The sequence below is a fragment of the Toxorhynchites rutilus genome, chromosome 3 (genome assembly GCF_029784135.1).
Source record: "Toxorhynchites rutilus septentrionalis strain SRP chromosome 3, ASM2978413v1, whole genome shotgun sequence".
In the NCBI taxonomy this organism is placed as follows: Eukaryota; Metazoa; Arthropoda; class Insecta; order Diptera; family Culicidae; genus Toxorhynchites; species Toxorhynchites rutilus.
The window spans coordinates 37,927,779-37,953,985 of NC_073746.1; the positions used below are offsets into that span (position 1 = coordinate 37,927,779).

General features: G+C 38.2%; 1 protein-coding gene across 5 annotated transcripts in view; it reads right to left on the reverse strand.

Moving 5' to 3' along the window:
* Window positions 1-26,207, reverse strand: part of LOC129772799 (uncharacterized) — a 107,869-nt gene that overhangs the window by 60,678 nt on the left and 20,984 nt on the right. The window contains exon 2 of one of the 5 annotated variants that reach the window (XM_055776267.1): window positions 23,869-23,894. The exons of the other annotated variants lie outside the window; for them this stretch is intronic. The gene's annotated coding sequence lies outside the window, so the exon portion shown is untranslated. The remainder of the gene's footprint in view (window positions 1-23,868; window positions 23,895-26,207) is intronic. 5 annotated transcript variants of the gene reach the window in all.

The window sequence follows — 26,207 nt, forward strand, 5'->3', positions numbered from 1 at the left end:
AAAGGAACACAGCTATGATTGACGTTTGGTCGAAGATCGAGAGAGCAAATGTTGTCGAGTAAAGAAGGCCCACGAGCGATTTCTGGAGGATCAAGCAGACAACCGTCAGAATGAATGGATAGGCTACAACCTGAAATTCATTGAACGGGTCAAATTTTTGATTAAACTGGAGATTAGAAAAGTTAGTTTGACAAATTTGGCAATCAGGTTACAGTGAACTCAGAAGATGCTATGGGATAGCTTGACGGGCCAGCAAGCGTTTCTTCTTGTGACTTGGCTAAACATTTTACAAGCATGTCCAAAGAAACTTCTGAATAGACGAAGCAGCTGATTTCATATCTGTAGGTTGAATCAGTTCGTTTTTTGTTTTGTTTTGTAAAACTGGTTATGTATTAATTTATTATCAATTAGATAATCGACCAACTCAAACCTATGTAGGGGAATAAGGCGGGACCTTCATTATTATTATTATAATATAATTAGCAAATTGCTAATTATATTATAATTAGCAATTTGCTAATTATATTATAATAATAATGATACAATTTGCTAAATGCATCAGGATTAGGATTTATAGCAGCAGGATTTCTATGGAAAAGCATTTTGAAGCTTAAACCAACAAAATGGCAGGTCATTGAAATTAATGTGTATTCCTACCAGAACTTCTTATTTTCGGAATTCGGATATGAAAATGATTGTTTTATTCGTTCCTTTCACTTCAGCTGGTGTAATTTTCGGTTGATTAATCTCCAAGCAATAGTGGTAAAATTTAAACTATTGAAACATGCTTCATCATACCACTTCGTTCAGCCTACAAAGAGGCATTAACGTTCAAAACCATGCATTCCAAACGTAACGCTCTTGTTTTTGAATGTACACCCTGATACAGAAATGAAAGACGTAGTTCTATGTCAAAAACACTCAAATTTTCAGTGCGAACGAATTTTCTACGAAATTCAATGTATTTGTATTGTAATGGCCGATGAAGCCTATGGCTTCCCATTGTACATTGGACATTGGACTAAAGCCTTACAAACTCATACTCATTGTCAAATCGTCACACAATAATGAGCTCACTGCATTCCCAGTTTATTCACGGTTGTTCAATATATTGCGGCTCACTTCTCACGCATAATAAAGAAAATATCTTTTTTCATTCGTACACGCTCCTTTCGCGTCTATTCTTCGTAAAACAGCGATGTATTCAATCGTCATTTTCAGAGCGCATCGAAATATTCATTTATTAGAACAGCTGACAATCAAATGGAGGTTTCGATGTTGTTTTCAAAATGAATTTGCTGAAACTAGTTAAGGCGTCAAAGAGATTGAGCAGTAGTATTATTATGAATGTTGGCCTATATCACAATTTTTCGACGTTGGTCACAGCTACGCATTTTCTAATGCCTTAGAATATCACTTTGAAGTATGGTTCGAGAATATCAATTTTGGTGAAATGAAACGGAAAAAAAGTGGGTTATGTCGTAGACATAACTCGAGAGACGTGGGACCTTCTCACTTCCTTCCTCCACTTTTCATTCGGCGGAAATATCTCTATGCTATAACATTCCCAAATAAACTCTCAACGTCAACACATCGAGCTGGTCGGAGCGTGAATGAACGTTGTACTCATTCATTCATTCATTCATTGTTTTTAAGAGGCTATAAACTTTGCAGTTCATTAGCCTCTAACGAATGTTGTATCTCCCAGCCTTATCTTATATATGCATCGCTTTTGAAGCAACGTTATTCTCTATATAGGAATGTAGTTGCTATGCCCATTTCCGCGCCGCTCAGAGAATCATGTTGCATCGAAGCGTGATGCATATATAAGAGAAGGGCGGAAGATACAACATTCAGTCAAATTCTTTGTTCACGGAGAAACCTCGCTCCAATATTGCATTGCCATGTGACAGTGCTCCCATGGCCGGATGGTTAGCGTCACACATAACATGCCGGGGGTTCGGGTTCGATTCCCGTTCTGGTCGGGGGAATTTTTCGTTAGACAAATTTCTTTCGACTTGCACTGTGGTCACGCGTATTCTAGAGCTTGCCACTCAGAATGCATTCAAGGCGTGTTATTTGGCATAGAAATCTCAACTAAGTACTAATAAAAATGACGCAAGTAATGCTACGTTGAGACGGCGAAGCTCCTCTAGGAACGTTAGTGCCATTTAAGAAGAAGAAATAATGAGGAATCAAACAAGTTTGTATAATCTTTTCCCGCTGCGCCTATGAGTTCCACCCACAAGATGTCCAATGTTCTTATTTTCGACGATAGTTTTTTAGCATATCGCACGAACACAGAGTATCACAAAACTCACGAATTCCTGTTTAATTTTATCCGTCACGGTACCACTGATTCTATCTCCCTCTGCGAAAGGTTCAAGAGCGAAATTCATGTACTTTTTTTGCAATATCAGAATAGTTTTCAATAACTGCTGGATCGCTGGAGAAATATATCGTGAAAAGGGATACAACAAAGGTGATCGTTCCCTCATTTTCCGAACAAATGCTATCGAAAAATCAAGATATGTTTCTCAGAGACTTGATTTTTCTCTACAACAATTTTGATTGCAGTTTTCACAGTGAATCCGAATTCAATTTCAGCTACTGGTAGAAACGAATCAACAGAAAGATCGACGTTTATGAGGGGCTTCAGATTCCCTTTCAAAGTGCAGGTTTGATCAATATCCATTACTGGTTTGATAAGGTTCGTCAATTCGGGAAAAAGGAAAAGTGCCATCGGCTCGTCATTCTGAAAGCTCGTCAAATATTGTTGAACTGCAGAAAAAGCTTAGTTCAGTCCCCAGCAATGTATCATCAACGGCCTCTGCAACTACTCTAGCGGTACCGGCTGTGAAAACAGCAGCAAAGCTCCTACGGAAATCTGGATGTGTATCCTTGTACTAACGTTTCTTTTGTCCTTTTAAACCTACGGCTACGTAGATTTTAAGGTATAGCTGTATGGGATCTTTCTGTCACCAGTTGGTTTTCGATCCACCTTGCCCCGCAAAACTTCAGGGGAAAATTTGCCGATCGAGTAGGTGAAGAGTACTCTGCAAGTCTTAGCGGAATGTTAGGGTTAACCCTCCTATATTCACGCATACGGTCTGACAGACCGAGAATCAATGAGGTGGCTGATTTAATTCTATTAAAACTGAATGAAGTTAAAGAAAAAATATTTTCTGGAGTTTTTTCATTCAATTTTTTTTTCTGAATAATTACCGACAATGCCTCAAACTACACAATAGCAATATTACAGAGACACGCACAATCTGTGAGTATACGATTTAGAATTTTGCGCGCGAGGACAGGAGAGTTAATACTTCTTTGGAAGACGGTTCGTCACGAAATTAAATGGTTAAAACTTTCAATTGAAGGCTGCGAGAATTCAAACTGGGAAACAGCAGAAGAATCGATGTCTCAATTGAAACTGACTCAATTGAAAAATTACTCTAGTTGAAGTGGAAGGAAAAAGGAAAAGAATCATTTGAATTATTGAATTCTAAAATGACAATCTTTGAATACGACTGAGCGTGATTGTGGCCCATGTAAAAGTTAGTGGTCCCTGTAGACTTTGCGAATTCTAGGCTATGTCTTGTCTGGAGATACTCACTTGTGAGCTCATCAGACAGCTTTTCATCATATCTAAAACATGTTTTAATGTGATTGTATATGAAGAGACGAATCTATAAACGGGCTAGGTTATGTTTGGCCAGAAAGTCAGGAAGCTGCACTACTCTGAAGCGAATCATTAAGATTCTAAGATGGCATGCTAATAAGATCGATTATATGTTAAAGGCTTCGGCTTCAAGAAAAAAGTTCAAAGTGGATGAACTATGCTGATGAAGAGTTACTTACAAAAAATATAACGAACTTAATTATAAAAAAGTTAGTGATTGGTTCGGATTGAAGATATTTAATCGGCGTACCATTAGAACACGGGGAAAAATATTCAACTGAGGTTAGTCAGCGAACTATGAAAACTCATTTTCAATTGAATACGAAGGTGAATACGTTCGTGTTCAATTGAAAATAAGTTTTGGTTTTTTCCAGCAGTTTCTCCGTCAACATGACCCAGATGTCCACGACTCGACTATCGCATTTCATTCTTCCCCGTCAAATGAACTTCAATGCATATTGAAGTGACCCCTCCCCCCACCGTTTCTCTCTTTCACGTATCATGTGTGCATGTATCGATTGTTTGAGTTCAACTTGGTTTGACATATACTACAGGTGAGATAGATTTTTTGACGTAGGATTACGTCTTTCGGGAACATATTGGGGTGCAAATTGAAAAACGAAAATCGAGTTCATCGTGAAAATTGTCCAATCTCAAACGCTTATTGCACAGTCATCTCATGATGGATTGATGAAATTTTTGCGTCAATCGGTTTCGGCACTCCATAACATTTTTTTATATTGAAGAAAATAATATATGTCATGAAACTAACTATCGAACAATTGAAAAATCTCAACCCCTATCCTAACGGAAGTATCCACTTCTGATTGGTCGAAATTGACGACACATGCGGCGGGTCCCTAACAGAGACCAAGTTGTCTGGGAGAAATCGGCATTGCAAATACATAAAAGTAGGGGAAGCTTTTGCTCTCGCCGAAATGTGTTCCCTACCCTTAGAAAAATCCTCGGTCGAAAACTACTAAATACATTTGGTAATGCAAAATTAGTAGAATGTACAAATTTTTTGTACATATTGTCAACAAACCCGCATCCCTACCAGAGATTAGTATATTTTACTCGATAACATTAGTAAGCTTGGATATTGTCATATCTGAAAATTGGTGAGAAAAGCGCGTATTAACCATTTTCATTGTTCCCATAAGGCAATACGGAGGTATAATAAGGATTTAATTCTGATACGTGCATTTTCGGCGAGAAAATGTAGCCGATATTGGGCTTCCGAATCATGGTTCTGCTTGACATATGTGTTTATTAGTACGGTCGAAAATGACTATAGATTGGTAGTATTTACCAAAAAATTCGTTATATTTACTAATTATTTCTCTCAGTGTAACAGACACTTCAAAACCAAGCTGAATGGGGAAAATCGACATTGCAAATACATGAAAAAAGGGAGAGCTCTTGTTCCCTCCGAAATGTATTCTCTAACAGAGACATCAAAACTAAACTTCCTGGGCGAAATCGGCATTGCAAATACATGAGAGTAGGGGGAACTTTTGTTTCTACCGAAGTATGTTCCGATCGTGTATTGTGAAAAATTTAGCATAAGTGTGAGTGTAACATTGTAGAGGAACTGGTACAAATTCGGTACCACGTGGGTAATTTGGTACCCACCCGGATCTCCGGCGGTAATGAGCGCACTCTGGTGGTGAATAAAAAAAAGTGTTCTAGTAATGTAGTAACAAACGTCAGATGCCAAAAACCCAAAATATCTGTGTTTTTTAAAAAAAATCAAGTTTTGTTATTTTTGAAATCTCGAAAATTTTTCATGTGCGTCTTTTGAAAAATCATTAAAAATCGATTTTAAATATTAAGGCTGATTTGGATCAAGAAAATGATGTTCTTCAACGAACTCGAGTAAGTGTATCGAGATTTTAATCACAAATTTCATAGATTTCATTCCAAAGTGCGGTATGCGGGTTATTTGGCACCCCAATGTAAACATAGTGTTGATGATACACTATGCTAAGTATTGCATTCCCATGCAGCAAAATTAATTTTAGCCCGATTTGGGGATAAAAACTGACCCGGTCTAGCAACATTGTTTTTTTCGCCGCAGATTTACAGATGATGTAATTTGTTCACTTTTTCTTGAAAAATCGTTTTTTTTGTTCCTCTTTGTTTTGTAAAATTGCATGGTTTTTGTCAAAGTTGAGTTAATTTACGTAAGATAGTGTACTTCACTTCTATTTTGTATGAAAATGTCAAAAAATACATTTTTCAGTGATTTCAGGACGATTCTTCTAATTAAAAAAATTAAAAAATGGGATGCCAAATTTATACCCAGGCATCTGGGGTACTCGAATTTGAGTTGTTTCACTTCTATGCTCAAAGCTCCGAGCCAAATCAAAATTTTTGAAATCGGTTTGCGGGGAAATGTCCGCAATAGATCCCTTCATAAGCTGACGTAATATGAAGAAATTCCGAGCATTGGCCAAGAGCTAAGTCCAAAAAAACAAAATGGGGTACCGAATTTGTACCAATTCCTCTATGTGGTAGCAGTTGTGTTAAAAATGACTTGATATATGAAACGATTTATTTCAATTTTCATAAATAAAGGTGTGTTCCCGTTCGCGAACTGGTCGTTTGGTTTAAGCTGTCAGTTTTGTTGTGTTCATTTTCACACAACGAAAGTTTATACGGCGGGAAAAATTGGAAAAGTGAAGAAATATTACAAAAGTTATTTCCCATATGCTCTACATATAGTGTTAGGTGTTGTTAGTCCAATTAAAAATTCGCATTGGGTTGAATAAAAATTCAGAAAGTAAAAATTGAGAGGCTTAGAATGAAAGGGGTGTAAGTGATTTGATCGATTTCTCTACATCGACTCTCTCTTCTGGTCATAACTAAGCTGCAAATACATTCCCAGTTGTATTTGACAATGTGGAAGATAGGTCAGAACCTCATCTATCGGATTCTATAGCGAACTTAAATTGGAACTTTTTTGCAGTTGAGTTATCAACTAAAGAAAAAGTTGATGAAGAGAAATCGATCAAGTCACTTACACCCCTTGCATTCTAAGGCCCTCAATTTTAAAAGAAAATTGCCTTTTCCATTTCAAATATGTTTTCTCTATATTAAAGAAACCTGTTTTTACTGATAAGAAAAAATGATAATTGTGTTCGGTATTGGTAATTATCCTATATTACATTGGCGAGTTTTTTTTCTTTATTTCATCCATACATATCACAGGAGGTATCTCGTCTAGGATCACAGAGGGCGGTTTTCATCATATATCGTTCCACTTCAGTATCTTTTATCTGATACGCACCATTTAACGACTGTTTATCATCCTTCTGTCATCATGACTCGGTAAGCACTGGTGAAGTGAACAAACAATACCCAACAACCAAACAAAATGGCCCTTTTCAGGGCCATCAAATCATTATCAAAAGAGTTGAACGAAGTAATTCTTCAAACATATCCAAAATCAACAGATAGTATAACGGAATCCTACGTCAACTATGCGGTCGTGCCTCGGACACAACCCTCCTGTGACTTTTTCCGATTTGCCACATTTCCACAAGAAAAAAAAAAACGATAAAATGAGCTGGAATACCAGCTGTAAAAAACATGCAACAACACGTTATTTACTGTAAACGTAGAATGACACTGTTCAAATACTGATTACCCTTGATGTATGAGGCACATGAGTGCACTACGAGGGTGTACTATGTCGCATCGCTACCCTAATTGCTGGGTAACGTCGGGTGTAGCGCAGCAACCATCAATTAGCGAAACGCACTGATTAAGAGGTGCTTAATTGGTAGAACGAACCGCTTCGTTCGTCTTTCGCGCTTGTACCTTGTGGTTTGAAGCATGGAGGTACAGTTATAATCTTCTCTCTTTCTTGACATTGATCTTGTAATTATGAGTGCAACGCTAATGCTGATTAGTCGTCGTCGCCATCAATATCGATGTTTTCTCGAACTTGAACACTAAAACGAGTGCGCGAAGGGTTCCCGCTAAAAATAGCACAACACGACGGGATACTGCAGCGAGTTGTGCATACGATTTCGATCGCTGTTTGAGTAGCACTTATTTTGAGCGAATAATATATCTCGAAGATGCCGTTCCCCGCGCACATCCGAACCCAAGGTAAGCCGGCTCAGTATCAAATTCTGTTGAAACTGTAGATTCTTGATTTACGCCGTTTGCCTCCTCGCTCTTGGGGAACTCTTGCCGATGATTTGTATTTCGCTTCGGGACTTCGGGTTTAGCTAATGAGCCAGTATAATTTATTGTGGCCTGAATTGCACCGCCCCGTGCGCAGACCTGCGATTGTGGAAACTTTTCTGGACCACGAAGTATAATTTGATAAGACTGTTATCAACTCCCGTGCTTGGCCAGGCGGAATCTACGCGACCGTTCAAAACACAATTGTACGTGTGTGCAACATGCAATGGACAGCGATAGGGCAAATTGAATAATTTCAAATTAATGACTCAATTGCCCTGCTCTCCGGCGGAATCGAGGAGTTCAACCAAATAGATGATCCCATCATAGAGCAAAATATTTGAAATTAAATTAAGGGATTCGTTCAACGGAGTACTTGCTTTGATTCAGTCTTGACTTGTGGCAATAACTGTCGCACTTTTGCGCTGCTGATTCGTACCTACAAACAGTTGCGACGTCAAACCCGATTATGAAGATGTTGACGGGCGGAAACTGGAGATTGTGTGCAAACGTCGAGTAGAATTCATTGTGTACTTGTGTACATTGCTACTGAGTAGGTCTTTATGTGCACGTTTGTTCTAGCGAGTCGAGTCGAGTACTTCAAGTCGGTTCCGAGTCATCATTGAATACAGCGAAACAAAACAAAAAAAAAAAGACGCAACGAGTTCTCGAGTTCTAAAACGCGCTGAAGCCCAACACAAATACGAACGCGCGCGCGACCGTATCGATTGCAGCGGGGCCCATCAAAATCCTGCCCCCTCGGGTCAACCGATAACATCTTATTTCATATTCAGTCGGCCGTACTTTTGTGACACACAAGTCAGACAGACAGTAATTTCCATATATTTCAATTTAAGGGCTGGGCAAAGTAACGCCACCGTTAAAATGTAAGCCTACCTACTTCGATCGTTCGGAAATTTATGGCTTCCCCCTTGGGGGGTACGGTATGCTATGATGTTCCCGTCGCTGCTGCTGTTGCTATTGCACTCACACACCACCAAATCGCGCGCGCATTCGAGCGCACCAAAACAAAAAACCGCAAGCAAACATACATCGACGGTAAAACAACGTCACCAATGAATGTGGTTCGCGTTTGCCTACTCTGTTGTTAGCGTTCAAAGATGGTCTAGCGTTTTTTTTCGTAGCTGCTGCTGCCATTGAATTGTGGAACTCATTTTCCACGTTTGAGGAAGCACTTTATCGTGCATCGATGAGTACCTGGGACATACGCGCAAACTGTTCGCAAACTCAATGTCGCAAGATATATAGAGCGTCGTATGGATAGAAGAATGATGGCGCTGTTTGATTTTGTGTGGGGGATGACGAGGTTAGATCGACTTTGAATATTTTTGGTAATGAGCAACGTACAACTAACACAATTTAATGATATACGAATACGAATACCGAATTGCATATCAATGAAAAAATAAAGTTACCATCTAATAATTCGTAGTTTTCATCCATTACTTTAGAGATTTTTTGACGAACCGATATAGTGGTTCTCAGATTTTCGTCAAGTGGCAGTGGTTTTGTTCTTTATCGCAACTTATTATCCCGTGTTTTTTTAAATTTTTTTGTTAGGGTGGCCATTTCCATTTTAGGGTGGTCCGAAAAATTAATTTTTTCGCATTTTTGCCAAAAATGACTTTTATCAAAAAATCATAACTTTCGAACCACTGAACCAATTCAGATGTTAGACATATTAAATTAAAGCCAATAAAAAAATAAAACAGTTGCAAAAAATTTGAATTATGTTTTCGTTATTATTGATTGTATTTGTTTTTTATGGTTTTCATGGTCTCGGGACCCAAGGCGCTATATTTTTTTAATATTTTTTCAGGAAAGCTGAGGATTTTTCACAAAACATATCTCGAAACCAGGGAGGTTTTTTTTTCGTTTTTGGATTATGATTTTTCAAAGTTAACCGATGGATTTTTTCCCATTTTTCCACTATAAAAATCATAACTTTTGATCTACTGGACCGATTCAGATGATCGACATATCAAATTAAAGCCAATGGGCTAGTCTTGTTTGAAAAAATATCATACTCTGAATAAAAATGGATTTTGTTTTCCTAATTATTGTTTATATTTGTTTTTTTTATAGCTTACATCGTTTCGGGATCAAGGGTGCCATATTTTTTTATGAAGCTGAGGCTGAGGTTGAAAGCTGAGGTTTTTTCACATAATATATCCCAATACCAGAGAGGTGTTATTTTTCGTTTTTAAGTTATGATTTTTCAAAGTTAACATGTTTTCAGTTTTCGTTCAGTATTTCTATGCGACCAGACTGGATGTATGTGACTATAATTCAATTAATTGGCAAGTGTGTTATTTTTTCAAAAAGGGCTAGCTAGTAGGCTCCAATTTTATGTGTCAATCATCTGAATCAGTCTAGTAGTTCAAAAATAATAAATTTTTGAAAGAAGTCATTTTTGGGAAAAAGGGAAAAATTATTTTTTTGACCATCGGTTAACTTTGAAAAATCATAAAGGGTGTGTCACATCAAATTGCATCACGGAAAAAACGCTGTAGAAATTTAATTTTTAGGAATTATATCTTCAGCTTTCGCTTATAATCAGATAAGAGTGTATAGATCACGTTAGCCATGCTTCACTGTCAATTTTTCGTAAATTTAGAAAAATGTCGTCGAACGAAAAAGAGCGTCGTGAATTAATCCTGTGCACTCATTTCGAGAATCCGGAGTTGTCACATCGGGACATCGGTAAGATGCTGGGAATCGTCCAATCCACGGTTAGCAGAGTACTAAAACGATACTTCGAGAACCTAACCATCGACCGGAAGGTGAAGAACGGCAAAAATGGATGCTCCATCAGTGAAAAAGATCACAAGCGCGTAGTTAAGCAGTTTAGACGTGATCCGAGAAGTTCGGTCCGGGATGTCGCCAATAAGCTGAATTTGTCATTCGTCCAGCGGACCAAGCAGCGGGAGGGCCTGCGTACATACAAGGTTCAGAAGGCTCCTAACCGCGACGAAAGGCAAAACATGGTGGGGAAGACGCGAGCCCGGAAGCTGTACACCGAAATGCTGACGAAGCCGCATTGCCTGGTAATGGACGACGAAACCTACGTCAAAGCGGACTTTCGTCAGCTGCCGGGCCTGTTGTTCTTCTCCGCAGAGGACAAATTCAGCGTTCCGGAGCAGATTCGCAAGCAGAAACTATCCAAGTTTGCCAAAAAGTACATGGTGTGGCAAGCGATCTGCTCTTGCGGAAAGCGGAGCGCCCCCCTCGTGATGACCGGCACGGTAAACGGGCAGGTTTTCCTTAAGGAGTGCCTACAGAAGCGCTTACTACCACTATTGAAGCAGCACGAGGGCCCGACCATCTTCTGGCCGGATCTCGCTTCGTGCCACTATTCAAAGGACGTGTTGGAGTGGTACGAAGCCAACGGGGTCACCTTCGTGCCAAAAGAAATGAACCCGCCCAACGCGCCGGAGCTTCGCCCAATAGAGAAATATTGGGCGATTATGAAGCAGGCCCTCCGGAAGAACCCAAAAGTTGTCAAATCGGAGGCGGACTTCAAGAGAAAATGGATTTCTGTTCAAAAAAAACTACAACCTGACGTTGTACAGAACCTTATGGACGGGGTAAAGAGGAAGGTGCGAGCATACGGGCTTGGGCTCGAAGTATGAATAAAAAGAAAATGCCAAAAGTTGTTTAATAGTTTTTATTTTACTGTCTAAAATTTTCAAAAGGATCGGTCTACTGGGCGAATTTCTACAGCGTTTTTTCCGTGATGCAATTTGATGTGACACACCCTTTAACTCAAAAATGATAAAAAAATGCCTCCCTGGTTCCCTGGTTTCGTGATATGTTATGTGAGAAATCCTCAGCTTTTCAGAAAAAATATAAAAAAATACAGCGCCCTTGGTCCCGAGGCTATGAAAACTATACAAAACAAATACAATCAATAATAACGAAAATATAATTCAAATTTTCTCCAACTGTAGTATGTATAAAAAAGACCAGTGAATTGGGTTCGATTTAATATGTAGAACATCTGAATTGGTACACTGGTTCGAAAGTTATACATTTTTGGAAAAAGTCATTTTTGGCAAAAATGCGAGAAAATAAATTTTTCGGACCTAAATGGAAATGGTCACCTTAACAAAAAAATAAAAAAATACGGGTCTAATAATTTGCGATAAAGAACAAAACTACCACTTTTCACGAAAATCTGAGAATCACTATATCGGTTTGGCATGGAATGGCTGTATATTGAAATTACGTTTCCGAATACAGTCATCTTGAGGAATTGAAAATGTGACATGTAACCATGATTGATGAAATTTCAACTTGCTGAAAAATTTGCCCGATTCTGCTCAAAGACGTAAGCTGAATTTTTTTAACAATTTTCTGTAGCTAAACATTATTTAGCCCGACACTGGAGAAAATGTTTGGTTTCAATCATATCTCTTAGGTTCACAGAAATATCATACGGATTTCTCATTCACTGTGAATTATGAATCCATTGGTGATAGTCAATTTTAAAGTACTTCTTAAACTGAATTCGGAGTCACGGTTTATTACCTGGTACTGTGAATATATATCCCCAAGAAATGCAACATTTACCATGCAGAGCCAAGTCTGTCACTCGTAATTCTTTTTTTTTTGTTAACATATAGTTTATTTATAATAAGTTATATAAATAAATAAATAAATAAATAAATAAATAAATAAATAAATAAATAAATAAATAAATAAATAAATAAATAATGTATTTATGTTACAGAATTTAACGCTGCCAACCGCCGAGCGTTTTTGGCAATTTTTGTTGCATGTAATTCCACGTGACAGTTTCTCTAGGGTACTCGGAAATGTTGTTGTTGACAATTTTGGTCGTTAGCACTTCCAATGTTGTTCCGTAACTTTCGATGTACCGTCATCCCGTCGTTCCGTCTACTCGACGACAATGTTTTCGTTGCCCTGATCCATCCCACAAATATTGTTGCCCCTCTAATCTCGAGTAAACCGCGAGTAATCGGTCGAAACCTACTAAACATAGATTTAAGTTGAAATTCTGTAAAAACAAATCATGAATTAGTGACTCCGCAAAGCTCATGCGATTGAGCCTTACAAATAAATGAATTGGAAAAAAAAAATCTTTTCGTTGGAACGTTTCTTCAAATTTGTTTCTTGTCCCACCCCAGGCTGGTTTCGCTCCACTCTTGACAGTTCAGACCGATTCAGATGGAAACTGTGTATGGATTAATTTGGAGTTCAAATGATTGGTAGAAGGGAATGGCTTTTTATTGCTGGTACACCCAAAATTATTTGATAACACATGATTTGACATCGTTTAGACTTTTACTATGGGTACAATCCCAAGCTGATGTTCAGTCGGCGAGAAAGAGACGTCTGCTCCCTCAGACATACAAACATTTTGAAGCTGTTACCGTTGAAGTAACAATTCTTCTTTATTCAGACGTATTTACGTTATAAACTATAAACGTTCTGGAAACCCCGTCTTGCTACTTCAACGGTAACAATCTTAAATTTTCATTTGTGACCATCTATTCAATGCAATCCGAAATTTACTGACGGACGGTAACTGCTTTTTTAGCTGTGACCTAGTTCGAACTGATTAGGAAATCAATTCTTAAGAATATGAATTTAGTCATATGATCGAGTGGTCGTCACTCTTCGCGATCAGTGGCTCACTAAAGACACTTAATATTTTAATTCAGAAAACTTATGCCTATTAAGCCCACTTGACGTATGAACGTATAAATATATTATATATATTTTTCGCCTGTTCGTTAAGAGCTATCACATACGTCACCTCGAAGAGTATAATCTCATATCAGGCTCGATTTACGTACCTGGAAACATGTACTTGTTACCACTTTTTGACGTCGCTGAATAAATCACACACTTCTACAAAACTAAAAAAAAACAGGAATATTAGAAAAGTGTATTGATTTTGAAAGCACCTAGTCAATGGTTCACCACCATGGGATACCACTACCATATTCTTTGAGAGACGACTAGGAAAAATAGATATTTAACTTTGCAAAACAAGTTTTGCGTTAGTTCCGTTCCTGCACAAAATGTCGTTTATGACATACCGTCTCGAAGTGATTGTTGGCGACCTATATCCAACTTGTCGTAGGGAGGGGTTACCGCCTTGACAGTACCTACAGGATACTCAAAGAACCACCTCCTTCTTTGTAAAATCTTGAGCTGGACTCGGATGTCACCGTGGATGTACCAGCTGGAACTGGGAGGGCCACCACCTAATTGGCAGAATTAAATATCCATCACCGATGTTGTTCGGGTGCGAACAGTAATCGTGAGAAATGTTTAAGGGAGGCCAATTGAAGATTCTACTTCAATTGGCCTCCCTTTGTGTAACAATTCGTCTCCGGGATCGGGAAAGACAAAATCCAACTTAATGAATCCTCCCGATTTGGAAAAACAGCGTTTGTCGAATTTATTGAACATGTTTCTGGAAGCAATTTTTACGTCACTGATGACTGTCAACAATTTCGTCGGATGACTGTCTAACAGGAAGGATTATACGCTGATGAAATGGAGTAAAATCCATTGCAGGATATAATCCCATCTTTTCAAAAAAGGCCTGTCCACGTGGGCTGTTAGCCTGGGTATCGAATTCTCTGCAGAGAAAATTGAAACGATCTTTTTTGCTAGAAAACATGACCCAGCCCGTGGTTAGCGCCAAACCTAACATGCCGGGTGTTCGGGTTCAATTCCCGTTCTGGTCGGGAGAATTTTTCGTCAAAGAAATTTCCTCCGTCTTGCAATATGATCACGCGTATTCTAGAGCTTGTCACTCAGAATGCATCCAAGGCGTGTTATTTGGCATATAAATCTCAACTAAAGGGTGTGTCACATCAAATTGCATCACGGAAAAAACGCTGTAGAAATTCGCCCAGTAGACCGATTCTTTTGAAAATTTTAGGCAGTAAAATAAAAACTATTAAACAACTTTTTTTATTCATACTTCGAGCCCAAGCCCGTATGCTCGCACCTTCCTCTTTACCCCGTCCATAATGTTCTGTACAACGTCAGGTTGTAGTTTTTTTTTGAACAGAAATCCATTTTCTATTGAAGTCCGCCTCCGATTTGACAACTTTTGGGTTCTTCCGGAGGGCCTGCTTCATAATCGCCCAATATTTCTCTATTGGGCGAAGCTCCGGCGCGTTGGGCGGGTTCATTTCCTTTGGCACGAAGGTGACCCCGTTGGCTTCGTACCACTCCAACACGTCCTTTGAATAGTGACACGAAGCGAGATCCGGCCAGAAGATGGTCGTGCCCTCGTGCTGCTTCAATAGTGGTAGTAAGCGCTTCTGTAGACACTCCTTAAGGTAAACCTGCCCGTTTACCGTGCCGGTCATCACGAAGGGGGCGCTCCGCTTTCCGCAAGAGCAGATCGCTTGCCACACCATGTACTTTTTGGAAAAATTTGGATAGTTTCTGCTTGCGAATCTCCTCCGGAACGCTGAATTTGTCCTCTGCGGAGAAGAACAACAGGCCCGGCAGCTGACGAAAGTCCGCTTTGACGTATGTTTCGTCGTCCATTACCAGGCAATGCGGCTTCGTCAGCATTTCGGTGTACAGCTTCCGGGCTCGCGTCTTCCCCACCATGTTTTGCCTATCGTTGCGGTTAGGAGCCTTCTGAACCTTGTATGTACGCAGGCCCTCCCGCTGCTTGGTCCGCTGGACGAATGAACTTGACAAATTCAGCTTATTGGCGACATCCCGGACCGAACTTCTCGGATCACGTCCAAACTGCTTAACTACGCGCTTGTGATCTTTTTCACTGACGGAGCATCCATTTTTGCCTTCCGGTCGATGGTTAGGTTCTCGAAGTATCGTTTTAGTACTCTGCTGACCGTGGATTGGACGATTTCCAGCATCTTACCGATGTCCCGATGTGACAACTCCGGATTCTCGAAATGAGTGCGCAGGATTAATTCACGACGCTCTTTTTCATTCGACGACATTTTTCCAAATTTACGAAAAATTGACAGTGAAGCATGGCCAACGTGATCTATACACTCTTATCTGATTATAAGCGAAAGCTGAAGATATAATTCCTAAAAATTAAATTTCTACAGCGTTTTTTCCGTGATGCAATTTGATGTGACACACCCTTTAAGTACTGATAAAATGACGCAAGTAACACTAAGTGCAGACGGCGAAGTTCCTCTAGGAACGTTAGTGCCATTCAAGAAGAAGCTGTTCAGCGAATCATCATGTATTACATTGTAGCAGAATTGCGACTTTGTTATGATTACGACGAATCAACTTAGAAATTTGCTAACCCAAACAGCATCCGCAAATCATCGATGATAACAGAGACAGAGCTAGCGTTAGGATGTGTTGGTTGGTAACACATAGAATTTAAACAACAATATTGTCCAACTGTCAGTGGAGCAGTGAATAAACATAACAGAGGGGCATATAGATTCAAATTCATGTATTCAAAAACGTTGTTCTGTAAAAGTTGTAATTAGCTTCAAGTTTAATAAAATTTTACAGTTAGTAGTAAACCGTTGATTGTTGTTGTGTTGGATTGTGTAACATCTACTCGAAAGACATTAATCCGAATTCTGGTCATTAGAAGCCACAAAAACTCGAATGCGACACCTACCTTAATGTAACATTTACTAGAATGCAACACTCACCCGAAAGTAACATTATTCGAATGAAGATGAGTAAAATTTGAGGAAAAAATTGAATGTGATGAGTATAACATTTATCCGAATGGGTTATTCACAACTATTTTTACTAGAAGATATTTTTAAATTTAACTCCGATACGCGTTATTAAAATGATCACATTTGTGCAATCACTTCTACCCAGAAACTCGTCGATTGCGTGGGTAAAATAATAGCAAGAAAAAGTGGAGTTGTGTATAAATTTAGAAAGAAAATAGATATAGTTTCTCTTTCATATCAATTTAATTAACAGTGTTATACAAATAATGGACTTTCGAGTCCGACTATAAACATTATCCATTCTTTGGATCACGTATTTCATACATGTAAGAGAAAGCTGTCAATTTCAACAGTCGCCATAAATTATGAACAGAGGTGTCGAAATCCGGGAAAACCTCCTGAAATACAAATAGAACGAGAAATTCGACCATATTTTTCTGCAATCGTGAAAAACAAAATGTGTATATATTTTTTTGTGAATGATGTGTTATTCATACTAGTCAATAGCACAGGGTAATCCGAAAAACACGTGACAAGAGCCATTGCTTACGTAAACTGGGGTGAGTGATTTTCTTACACTTTAATATCAGACCAATAAAATCAATACAAGAAATTCTATTGTATTACAATGAACCTGAAAAAGGTTTTGTTAGAAATATACATTCTTCATAGAATTATGATATTTACATTTGGTAAATCCGAACAAATAAATAAACGTGAAACAACAGCTCATGTTAAAAGAAGGAAACTATGAAAATTACATTTTTTTACCAAATCTCTTTTTCATGATTTAATGATTTCATGAATACATTTTCATGATATGTGGCTAAAATTACTTACTGCATTTTCGAAAAAGTGTTAGTTTTATTGTATAAACGGGTTCTTAGCATCAAAAAGCAATAATAAAAAGAAAAGAGAAAACAAATTAATTGTGCATACACTAATGTCTATATATGCAACAGCGAAGTCTCCCGTATTATTTTCAAATTTTGTCATTACAATTTTCCATTTTACTTCGTAATTTTGTTGCTTTGATAGATACATAAGTCAGATAAGTCATCATTATTTTTCAATGCAACATACTTGTAGAAATTATTTCATGCTTTGAAAATTGGTAAGAAGCAGAAAAAATAGGTGAAGTAAACAGTTGAATTTTTTTATATCGTAGATAATTCAATGATTATTCATTTATTCATGTGTGGGACAAAATTGGTTGAAGATTTTTACATATTTGAAGATATATAAATTTATTTGAATAGGTTGGCGGTTTTACCCCGTGCTTCCCTACTGTCCCCGGTCGCGTTTGTGATCAGCGGTAATTTGAGTCCCGTCCCGTCACAGTTTTTATTTATATAGATACTCAAGTGTTCTTTTTTATTCCTCCTACTTCCCCTTAGCGTTGAGGTAACAAATGTCATTGGAGAGTACACTGGATTTCAATCGGAAACACGACGACTGTGCGCCTCTCGTCATAATAGATTGTATGTATCTCAACGGTTCCATTGTACGGAGTTTATCGAAACACATCTTGCTTTGTGTCTTTGAGTAATTCAACCTCAAACCTCGAAGACCTACGAACTCTTCATTTCCCTTTCCTTTTCGCTGGGGGAAGACGGGACGGGACAAAAATTGTATTTTTTTGTACACATTGTCGTCGGCTCGTTCACCGATGCGGTTCTGCTTGGTTGAGACAATCATCATCTGGTGATTTCCAGGTTAATTTGCGGTTATATTATGAGGGAGAACCAATTGGATGAGTTGCTGAATTCGGGAGCACATAATAATAGGGCAGTGATTATGGGTTTGACTCAATGTTTAGTTCGTTTTTCTGATTAAGTTAACACGCAATGTCGCTGGAAATAGCTTTTTGAAACTATTTCCGCGAATGTTGAATGTTTATCTAATCTTGATTTCGGAATCAGCGATTAGATATATTTGTTTTTATGTACTCTGCGTGCATGACGACTCAATTTACTTGAATTGGACTTGATTTTTGTCAGTTTTCTTTTATTGTGTCATGTCGAGCCACCGATATGTATGCTCCGATGAATCTCTGGTCACAAAAAATGTATTATCCTGGCCAGCACGCTGGATCACAAAAAATACACCGAAGTACGATCAGATTGAAGTATGACAAACGCTGAGTCAAATGCGCCAACTGCTGTGCCGACCAAGTGGGCATCAACCATATCTGCCTCATGAGAGCAGATATTATAAATATTAGAAATTAGACGTCCTCCAGAAAAGTAGAACGGACCTGCGAGATGACAGCCTCCCCCGATAACAATAAACAAAAACTATCCGCATCTACGACACAGCGTATCAAACCTGATAACGATTCCATTGAATCTTTGGCAGGAAAATCGTCAATTAACCACCACTGTTCAGCTGCGGCTCATAGGAGATGCTGCTTTCCTGCCTTATGATGACTCTCTCTTTACACCGGATCAAATGATGGTATTCGGCTGGAACATGAACAGAGAGCAGCGCATTTGGCTTCTAAGGAGGAAATGATGTCGACACTAGAATGCTTCTTCATTTTAATGAACAAATATGAACCCAAAAAACACAATATGTTCAAAATATGTCAAGGATAAGGCCGTATAACAACTCAATAGACTTCTCAGAGGATTCAAGAACATCAGTTGATGAGGTGATAACGGCCATAAAATCCACCAAAGAAATGAAGGCTGCTAGAATCACTTCTTGAATCAATAAGACAGCAGTCTTCAATAATTGTTTAGAGCTTACCCACTTCTAAACTAAATGGTCATCCCAATCCGCTAAAGTCATTCCGATTAATGAAAATGGTAAAGATCTAGCCAACGCCCAAAGCTGTCACCAATCAGTTTGTTGTTTTCACGCTCGAAGTTTGTCGAATTTTCAAAAACATTCGGAAAGCACTGTTGGACGACGGGACGACGTTCATCGATATTTGATATGATTGAATTGTGTTGAAGCGTCCTAGAAACGACTTCCCAATCTTCCATAAATTTCAGTATTTAAAACGAAATGCCAGACGAAGTGAAAATTTATAAGTTTAATGATACGGTAAAGAATCCCGAAGAAGTTGTCCGTAGCAATGACCATAAACAATAATCATCAACTAGACACATGGATTAAAAATTAAATTTGGAAAATGTGTACTTCTTTCTGTACGGGATCTCGTTTCGCGTAAGGAAATCATATCTATTATTCATACCAATACCGGAAAAGAGAAAATAGTTGATGGTGCCCAAGACATATAGTATACGGAAAACTACGAAATTATTTAGTTCAGTTAGGTTATTTTTGACGTAGAACTACGTATTTCATTACGGGTGCCAAATCAGAAAACAGGGCACGTTTTTATGAAATAAAGTTTTTTTTTTTTTTTTATCTTCGCTTATTTTTCGTCGGCCTATTTCCGCCACTTCAGTGCCAATCACCGACATCAGGGAGGCGACTCCACCTGTTCCTACCTATCAGACTCAACAACACATGAGCCGGGCCAACTTCTTTTACTTCCCCTCCGAAGGAAGACGTAACCAGAGATTTTTCGCCTCAGAAAATCCCAACGACGCCAGCTGGGATTGAACCCAGGCCGATCGGATTGTGAGGCTGTTACGCTAACCACACAACCACTGGCGCCGTCATGAAATAAAGTTAACGTTGATAACTATTTTTACCGTGAACGGATTCTGGCGATTTACATACCAAACTAATCGGAAATTCCCTAAGATTTGTTTGATATGCTATACATTGCAACCCAATGTCTGTATATGGTTTAAATTGACAAAAATTGGGAGCATTCCCATTTCCTCATACATTTGTTCTGTCCATTTGTGTGCTTTCCCGAGCAGAGCTGTCAATAACGAGCAACTTATCGAAAGTCGAACATTTATTAATAGATCGGAATGATGTTTGCATCAATCGATAGGAAATATTTCTACACATCTATCACAGTGAACAAAATGTTATTTTTCATGAGACAAACAATTGAAATACTGTGAAATGTCAAGCGGTTTCCACACTCCCTAACTGCCTAGTTTTGATTGACCCGATTTGCGGTTTCCCCAACACAGACTTCAAAATCAATGTACCTGGAGGAATCCGCTTTGCAAATATATACAAGCTGCGAGTACGTACTCACTTGTCTTTGTCAGACCGAAATATATTTCCCTAACATGTATTGGGAAAATCATCATTTCAGGTACTAGAGGCGAATGGATTTTCGAACTTAAAGCCTCTATAGTATGAAAAGTAGAAGTTGAAGTTGTTGATTTATGCAAGCCGGGGGTACTTCTGTACCTGCATGTTTTATTTTGGCACTCCGGAATGTGTGTCTAACACTGGCTACAAAAACGTGTACGAACACAACACTTTGGCACGATTATTCAAAACTGTATTGGAAGATATGCCTTCATATCTTCTGCTCACTTAAAATCTATGCATACCGTTTGATGACTAGGCAAAATTCTTTTTCACTTGTTGCGATAACATCGATTGATTCAACAATATGCGTTGGACGTGTATGTCAAAATCAGAACTAAGTACCTGAAGTACATTAAAACAAGCAAATTTGCGGTTCGAGAACTACGTACACATGAGAGATGCAAAAATATTTTTAATACTTTCTCTTTCTCTTTCTCTTTCTCTTTCTCTTTCTCTTCTCTTTCTCTTTCTCTTTCTCTTTCTCTTTCTCTTTCTCTTTCTCTTTCTCTTCTCTTTCTCTTTCTCTTTCTCTTTCTCTTTCTCTTTCTCTTTCTCTTTCTCTTTCTCTTTCTCTTTCCTCTCTTTCTCTTTCTCTTTCTCTTTCTCTTTCTCTTTCTCTTTCTCTTTCTCTTTCTCTTTCTCTTTCTCTTTCTCTTTCCTCTTTCTCTTTCTCTTTCTCTTTCTCTTTCTCTTTCTCTTTCTCTTTCTCTTTCTCTTTCTCTTTCTCTTTCTCTTTCTCTTTCTCTTTCTCTTTCTCTTTCTCTCTTTCTCTTTCTCTTTCTCTTTCTCTTTCTCTTTCTCTTTCTCTTTTCTCTTTCTCTTTCTCTTTCTCTTTCTCTTTCTCCTCTCTTTCTCTTTCTCTTTCTCTTTCTCTTTCTCTTCTCTTTCTATGAAATCGAAATCGCGATCAAAATCGAACCGCGATGGCATAGTCAAATACAGACATATCTTGACTTTTATTCCAAACATTGTGTCCACAGCACATGCATCAGCAAGTCCAGCTATTGTCAAGTGTCTCATGTATTAATATGTACAAATATTATCGCTAAATAATTTTTTTTCCTAACTTGTACTGGCAATTTGCATGCCAACATATCTACTCCCAAAATTATTCTTTAGCACGTGTTTTGGCACCACGATATATACTGCGTTTCAGAACTATAGAACCACACTGAACCACATTTTTCCCGAGAAATGTAAAAAAAGGCCTGGTTCAGATAGTTTTTCATTAACACGAATGCACAGTCAGAAGTGCAATGAAGTACTTCAGAATCATTTACTGCCGTTTTTGTATCAGATCGTACGAATAGTCGATGCAGCTCACAAGCAGTATGAGTGATTTGAACAGCTTAAACGAACAGTATCCTTTGAGTAATACGAGATACACACTGCAATATGGCACAGCTTGGACGAAACCACCCCGAATTGGTTATTTGAACTGACTGAGAACTAAAGATGACCTACGAATTAGGAACTTATGGTAATTCATGTGAAATTGACGTTAATTTTGTGAAGGAGTGAGAGTTTTTCCAGTTATGTTTCTACAGTTATGGAATACTGAAATTTTAGGTTTTTGAATGTTTCTCGCCTGAACACAACAATCAAGTTCAAATGGTCAGTCTTATAAATGAAGATAGTTATTATATCCTACACTATATACTTAAATTCAACCGACTTCTTACATATCTCTGGGAACTCGGAAAATATGAGTGGTTTAATAGTTATGAAACCCAGTGTATTACATTAAATGAACTTGAAAAAACAGAAAATGTGCTAAGGAGTGTATCGAAAAGTGATACTTCTTATTGTCGTGTAATCAGAGCACGTTTTGTTTATAAATACAAGTCATAAAGCATTCATAAAGTTGTTTTCGAAATGTTTCGAAATTGATTTATGAAACTAAAAAGAAAATTCTGCACAATTGGTGCACCGAAAAGGATGTTACATACCACAAAATAGCCGAAAGTGTTAAACGAATCGTCGCAAAGTTCGGTAATGAGTGTTCTTTCGAGGATCTCAGCAGAAGTGGACGAAACCCCTAACTAAGTAATCCCGAAAATGTGTGGATTATATTCAGAAAAATAGATCTGCATCTATTCGTGATTTGGCCAAGAAGTTCAAAACTAGTGTTGGGATGATTCAGCGTATTAAACAGAGACATGGTCTAAAGACCTATTAAAAGCAAAAAGTGGCCAAACAAAGACCGAATTGGATTGACTTAATGTCTTCCTGTTTAAATCTTATCTTTTGATACCAGTGTTGCTCCAAGCTTGTTTTGATTCCTACATATTTATAACTTGTGTCAACAAAAGCTTTTCGCATACTTTGTCTCATACACGGCCCCGACCGAAAAGGATATAGATTCACGTTTATGCTCTCCTTTTTACTCTTAGAAAACACTTTCCAACTTCATTTTATAATGAGGTGTAATATTATCACGCATTTATGCAACCGCACCAGTGGCTATGTGGATAGCGTGATCGTGTAAAACATCCTTGCGTTCCAGTCGGCCTAGGTTCGATCCCTGTTCCCTTTTTTTGGGTTCAATTCCAAGCTGACGTTCAGTTTGAGAAATAGAGAAGTCTGTTCCCATTCATACAAACATTTCAAAGCTTTTGAAAAAGGTGCTTTTATTTGTTCATTTCACCCTTCAGCACACGAAAAAGCATTTTTGCTGCCGAAGATGAAATGTTTTCTGGCAACGCTAATTTGGATGTAGATATAAGAAGTTTTGTGAAATTGAGGATGCATATACTTGACATATTTGTGCTCGCGACACCTTTCGGAAAGCTCCCCTCAACGACAGTGGTTTTTGAAACATCGAAAGGAATCGGTTTTGTTTTTTTAAATGTTATATATGTCATATGAACATGTGGTGTCGAACATCGCAGGGCTGAATAATCGAAGAGGTAAAATACCAGAAGCGAGAATGCAAACAAACTGTCAGCGTTAGACAGAAACAGATTTGGGTATTGAGTATTTGGGAAAAATGAATATTAATATGAAAAGTGTATCCTTACAAAACATTCAAATTTTTAATTGAATATGAATATTTGGAGAGTAAATTATACGTTCAAATAGATCATTCACCTGTAAGTAATTATCCAGAAGCATACCTGAAATGAAAAAAAAGGTATGAATGAATTGGTTTTATGTAGATTTTTGGGACAAATCAATGTTGGGAAAATTAGGTGAAAATTGGAGGAAAGGAAAAAAGTATAATCATAAAAGCGAAAAATAATGGCAAAACAAAGCATAAATTTCTGCTGATCCTAAAATTATAGAGTAGTGCGGAGCCATTTTGAAGCAAACGAGCATAAAATTTCGACAACAGTGTATTCGTTTGATACATTATTACACCAGCAGCTCATACATATAAAAAAAAGATATATTTCATGAAAGTGGCAAAAAGTTATGAGGTGAAATGAGTTTTGCGATGTTTTGATCTAAATTGTTAGTTTTGAAGATGACGATTTATTTACCTAAAATAACTGGAAAGTTCGAAACTACACTTCATTCTATAGTAGATGATAGTGCGTATTATTTTTTTTTGTGAAAAAGTTCAAGAGCTTTTTTTAAAAATTCGTTTAGTTCAAAAATTGCTTGTGGGGCAAAGGTGCGCAGTGGCTGTGGGGTAAAAGCTCGCGTTTTGCTCTGAAAAAAATTTATTAAATGTTTTCAACAAAATTTTTAACGGGATCCGCAAGAAAAAAAATGATTTGAAATGAACCCCAGGAATTCTCAAATGGCACGACAGAGGCTTCGGGAGGGAGTCTCGAAGTGTCGGATTGCGAGAGACCTCGTTGTTTCTGAATCAGCTCTGAGAAAGAGACTCATATCAGTAAGTGATTTATGATTTGGATCATCTTCTACGAGTGAGCAGTCTGAGAATCTGCAGGCCACTGGACAAAGTTTTCTATGGTATGACTTACGGCGCATGGCGTTCGATTTTTCGGAAGCCAACAACCTTCAGCACGAATTCAACAAAGTTGCAAAACTAGTAGGAAGAGATTGGGCTCCTAGCTTCATGTGGAACCACCGTCTGATCGAACCCCACAACAGCGCAACGAAGCAACAGCGCTCCAAGGCAAAGCGTCGGTATCCTCAGAACCGAAATTCAAGATGAGGAATAAAAATAAAATATTGCTTAAAATTAATTCAAAATGAATTTCCAATGAAAAATGTTTTTATTTTCTCCATGTATTCAATTTAATAACGGTTATGTTTCGTTTATGTTTATGTTTTCACAATGAACTTCAAATCAATAGTTTTTTCAACAATGAGTTTCAAATAAATCAAGTGAAGGTAACTATGTATTTATAAACATGATCTATATAAATAAAAATGATTTGGTGTCCGTTTCTCACGATTTAACTCAAGAACGGAGCCACGGATTTCAACAGTCAGTATCAAGATTGTCTTAGTCTGCATCAGGTTTATATGTCAAAAAAGAAATTATACACCGCGAGTATATATTACGTACATAAAAATAATTTATGTGGGAACTTGAGTGTTCGAAATGATTTATATCAATATATCAATTGTGGGTGGGGCGAAGTTCGCCGGGTCAGCTAGTTTGTTAATAAAAAACGAATTCTGTTTCAAATGTTGGACATTTTCGGATATCTTATATTGTCAGTCTCCTTCCTCCCAAAAATTTCCACGTGGTATGTTCGACTATAACACCCACTTTTCTCCACCCATAAAAAAACACAGAGCACTCCCTTCCTACCTACTGGACGGTACCTACACTCTCTAGTAATGATGCTTCTCCCGCTTCTGATGATAAAGCATTTATTTTTGGTATAAGTTATCTTAGAAGTTCAATTCAATAAGTGCGCACCTTTGCCCCCACTAAAGGGTGTGTCACATCAAATTGCATCACGGAAAAAACGCTGTAGAAATTTAATTTTTAGGAATTATATCTTCAGCTTCCGCTTATAATCAGATAAGAGTGTATAGATCACGTTGGCCATGCTTCACTGTCAATTTTTCGTAAATTTGGAAAAAATGTCGTCGAACGAAAAAGAGCGTCGTGAATTAATCCTGTGCACTCATTTCGAGAATCCGGAGTTGTCACATCGGGACATCGGTAAGATGCTGGGAATCGTCCAATCCACGGTCAGCAGAGTACTAAAACGATACTTCGAGAACCTAACCATCGACCGGAAGGTGAAGAACGGCAAAAATGGATGCTCCATCAGTGAAAAAGATCACAAGCGCGTAGTTAAGCAGTTTAGACGTGATCCGAGAAGTTCGGTCCGGGATGTCGCCAATAAGCTGAATTTGTCATTCGTCCAGCGGACCAAGCAGCGGGAGGGCCTGCGTACATACAAGGTTCAGAAGGCTCCTAACCGCGACGAAAGGCAAAACATGGTGGGGAAGACGCGAGCCCGGAAGCTGTACACCGAAATGCTGACGAAGCCGCA